The sequence below is a fragment of the Triticum dicoccoides genome, chromosome 5A (assembly GCF_002162155.2).
Source record: "Triticum dicoccoides isolate Atlit2015 ecotype Zavitan chromosome 5A, WEW_v2.0, whole genome shotgun sequence".
In the NCBI taxonomy this organism is placed as follows: domain Eukaryota; kingdom Viridiplantae; phylum Streptophyta; class Magnoliopsida; order Poales; family Poaceae; genus Triticum; species Triticum dicoccoides.
The window spans coordinates 117387805-117392943 of NC_041388.1; positions in this window are offsets into that span (position 1 = coordinate 117387805).

The window sequence follows — 5139 nt, forward strand, 5'->3', positions numbered from 1 at the left end:
ATGGCAGAAACCCCCAGCACCCACCCTGAAAACAACTAGGGTTTACTAAAATATTTTTCAATGAACCTGAAATACCCTTCTAAAATGTTCATCATCTTTGCCCTGGTCTTAAACCACTGACAAAAATGGTGCACAATTTTCTAGGCCATCTTAAGGTCACTGGATTAAATTATATGCTATTTGCATTTGGGCTTTTAAATGCTACTAATTATTTTAAATGTCCAAATAATCCTAAACTGAAATGTTCCATGTTGTTTATATCCTAAACAGTGGGCATGAGCAGTTTGGTGATTTTTGAAAGTGCCTAGATATTTTTAATAAAGCCACAAAGCTGCAGAAAAATAGAAAACAAAATTAAATGGAAAAGAGAGAGAGAGAGAGAGAGAGAGAGAGAGAGAAAGGCCACAGGCCAACTTACCTGGTTGGGCCGGCCCACCTGGCCCATGCCAGTCATCACCTGCCTCTGTAGTAGGTAGAGGAGGGAGACATCGCACGCGCGCACGTCACGCCACGCCACCTCCCTGCTCGCCTGCTTCACCCGCGCCTCGAAGCGACTCTGCGGCACCGCCCAACCCCGTGGACCTCACATGCTCCCCTGCCTCTCTCCCATGCCCTCTCCTCGCATGGCCGACAATGCCGCGCCCGTGCGCCATAGTTCTCGTAGCCACCTCGTCCTCGCGCCGCCCCGTCGTGTCCCTGTGCTTTGCCATTGTCCGCTACACCGAGCAGGCCGAGCCCCGAGCGCGTGCACGCTCTGCCCCATCTCCATCGACCTCATCTTCACCGAAGACCACCGAAGATCCCCCTCGCCGCTCCATCGCCACCCGACCTCCTCCGACCTTGTCGACTGCACTGTCGTGATCGCCGTGAGCTCAGCTGCCTCCCCATCCTCTCCGTTCTTGTTGTCATCCCCTGCATCGACCGCACCGAGCTCGCCCACACCCGCCACCACCACCGCACGTCGCCGTCGTGGCCGAAGCCATGTTGGCTCGAAGCCGAGCACGTCACAGCAGTCACCGCACTCCCAGGAGGCCATAGCACCTCCCCACGCGCCTCGCCGTGCCCCCTAATGACGGGCCCGAGCTCGTCCGAGCTCCGGAGTCTGCCAAGGTCATCGCCGGCGTCGATTCCGGCCGCCCCAGGTCCACCCACTGCCGCCACTCGACGCGGCTCACTCCCCGCGTCACGTAGATGTGCTCCGCCGTCGTTTTGGTCGTTAGAGGATGAATCCCGCGCCCCCGCCGCGTTCGGCCTCGCCGGCGGCTAAACGACGGCGGGTTGACCGCTTTGACCGCTGGTGGTTTAGCCCTGGTTGACCAGGGGATTTGACCTCCCCTGGGTTTATGACATGCGGGCCCACCCGGCTAATTAATCTAGTTTAGGCTTAAACTTAATTAGTTTAACCTAGGTTAGTGCTAATTAAACTAGGTTAGTTTAGTTAGCCACTGACATGCGGGCCCCACTGGTCAGGTTTGACATGGATTGTCCCCGTTGACAGCTGACGTCACCCTGACGCAATGCTGGCGCAATAAATCATTTACTGGATTTATTCTTATACATGAAATTCCGGAAAATATTATAAACTTCAAAAATTCATAGAAATCTGTAACTCCAAATGCAAAGATTTGTATATGAAAATTGATCAAAAAAATCCAATCTTTCCATCTGTAATGGTTTCATGCATGCCAGAACACTTTAACCTTGTTGTTTAAGTGAAACAAGCTAATGCATTAATTTGACTTCATATCATGGGCTTTTATTTGAATATTTGATTCAAATGGACTCAAACCAACCTGTTTTAGAATGCATTAGCCAAAACACACCCGTATTGCCATGTCATAGCATGCATCATATTGTTGTGTATTGCCATATGATGACTGTGTTCCGATGTGTGTTTCGTGGTAGGTTCTTCCTCCGAGGATACCCATGAATATCCGACTGAAGGGCAGTATCCTACTACCACTCCATCAGGCAAGAAAAACCTCCTTCTTCATTCCGATACAATCCCACTCTCTCGCTCCTACTCTCTTTTACTGCATTAGGACAACAACGATTCAACTGTTACATGATGCGGTAGTTGAACCCCTTTCCTCTGCATAACCTCTCATTGCCACGGTAAATAGATGAAACCCACTAGCATGAGTAGGAGTTGTTTGAGCCCTGATGTGCCTACTCATTCATGCTTGTTTGTCATGCCTGCTACTGCTTAGAGTTGAGTCAGGTCTGATTCATCGGGGATGAATTAGAATGGTGATAAACATGTCCTACTGTGTGTGAGCTAAGTGTGTGAACACTATTTGGTAAAGGTAGCGGTGAGAGGCCATGTAGGAGTACATGGTGGGTTCTCTCATTGAAACCGTCCTCAGGAACTGAGTTCTGTGTTTGTGATCCATGAACAGTTACTACCACGCATTGGGTTTCAGTAACTCGACCCCTCCCGGCTTCATAAACACCCTTGTCCTCTGTCCAAGAGTTGCAAGTAGTTTCTGGTGTTTGTAGTGTGCTGGAGGCCGTGCGCAGCGCTGACCCGAGGGGTGGGCTGTGATGCGGTAGGCACGTGGCCGGGTATGCCGGGCGCCCGTTTGGTGTCGTGGAACTCTGTACACATCGTTCGAGGCCGTATGTGCCAACCTCGGCCGGACTCCCTCCGGATGGAACCTGAATAGGCGATAAACATGGATTAGAGACTTGAGTTTTTAGGTAGGCCGTGGCCGACACCCTCATTGGGCTTTCGCTTGAAGGTTCCCGAGTACATGTCGTGTAAACGGCGATAAGTGGTGAGAGCGTGTGTGAAGAAGTACACCCGTGCAGGGTTAACATCATCTATTCAAATAGCCGTGTCCGCGGTAAAGGACTTCTGGGTTGCCCATATAGTTCATAGACAAGTGAAAGTGGATACTCTAAAATGCACAAGATAAGCATGAGTTCTATGGATGGCGTTCTCGTAGGGAGACGGGAGAGGATCCATAGTGGTGTATTGATATGGTGAATATGTGGACTCGTGTGCACCACCTCAAAGAGTTACTTGCAGTAGTAGTTCAGGTTAGCCACTGAGTCAAAGTTGGCTTGCTGTAGTTAAACCCCACCATCCCTTTGTTGATAATGATGCATATGTAGTTAATTCTGATGTAAGTCTTACTGGGTACATTTGTACTGACGTTTGCTTAATTTATGTTTTTGCAGAGAGACTTCAGTCTCGCTAGTAGTTCCGTGTGGACTTCGACGTTTAGCTTGTTACCTCAGCTACGATCTTGTGCCCTCGGCAGTATCTGGTAGATAGTCAGACTTCTCAGCCTTTTTCATTTGTAGATGTCTGTACTCAGACATGTGAAGCTTCCGCATGTTCTTTGATTTGTATGCTCTGAATGTTGGGTCATGAGACCCATGTTTGTAATATCTTGCTCCTTGGAGCCTATTGAATAAATACTTTGAGTCATAGAGTGATGTTTTGACGCCATGTTGTATTTGCACATATCGAGCATATTGTGTGTATGTTTGAAATGCTTTGTATGTGTGGGATCCGACAATCTAGTTGTTTATCCTTGGTAGCCTCTCTTATGGGGAAATGTAGTCTGGTGCTTCCACTAAGCCTTGGTAGTCCGCTACAGCCCAGTTTACCGGAGTCATGTTAGCCCAGTTGCTACTGCTTCGGAACACTTAGAGTGGATGGCATGTGATCCTCTTCGTTCCTGTGTCTGTCCCTTCGGGGAAATGTCACACGGTGTCTTTCGGAGTCCTGTTAGCCTGCTACAGCCCGGATTCCCGGAGTCCTGCTAGCCCAGTTGCTATAGCCCGAATTCACTCGCTGATGACCGACACATTCGTTGCTGGGTCATGTATGCCTTTCCTTGTAAGTTGGTGCCACTTTGGGTTTACGACTAGTCATGTCGGCCCAGGTTCTTTGTCATATGGATGCTAGCAACACTATCATATACGTGAGCCAAAAGGCGCAAACGGTCCCTGGCCAGGTAAGGTTGCACCCATGGGAATATCGTGCGTGAGGCCGCAAAGTGATACGATTTGTTACATGCTAGATCGATGTGGCTTAGGATTGGGGTCTTGACACCAACAAGCGCTTTTCTTTAATGCCTTTTAAGCTAGGCATGATGATCTCAGTGATGCTTGCATAAAAGATAAGAATTGAAACATAAAGAGAGCATCATGAAGCATATGACTAACACATTTAGGTCTAACCCACTTCCTATGCATAGGGATTTTGTGAGCAAACAACTTATGGGAGGAAGAATCAACTATCATAGGAAGGCAAAACAAGTGCAACTTCAAAACAATCAACACATAAAGAAGAAACTTGATATTACTGAGATATGTAAGAGCATAAGTTCCTTCCTCATAATAATTTTCAGAAACATCATGAATGCATTCAACAATATAACCATCACGTACAACACTATTTTCATGATGCACAAGCATAGAAGATTTATCACTCTTTGTGGCATACATGTCATCATAATAATCATCATAGATAGAAACTTCATTGTCATAATCAATTGAAACCTCTTCCAAAATAGTGGATGTATCAATAAATAAAGTCATGACCTCTCCAAATCCTCTTTCATCAATATTGTAATAAGATTCAACACCCTCCAAAATAGTGGGATCACTACTACCTAGAGTTGACACTCTTCCAAACCCACTTTTATCAATGTAATCATCATTAATAGGAGCCATGCTATCATCAAAATAAATTTTCTTATTGAAAGTAGAAGTAATCAAAGGATCATATTCATTAAGCAAAGCATCCCCAAGCTTAGGACAAGCATTATTTCCAGCAAATAAATCTTCAAACATATCATACTCATTAAACATAGCATCCCCAAGCTTGTGGTTTTGCATATCATCACAATCATTCTTATCAATAGCATGAATGGCACCGATAGTATAGCAAACATTATTGTCATATTGTTCCAAGCATGTGCTAAAAAGATTTTCAAGATCATAAGGGACATCGTTGTCTTCCAAATCATAATCATTACAAAAAGTAGTAGGTATCACAAAATCATACTCATTATCATCATCCTACATCAACATATTTGATTCCCTTTCATGAGTCACAATGGTGATCGGAGAAACATTATTTGGGAGAGATACCTTTATTCTTTCTTCTTTTCTTCTTCTTCA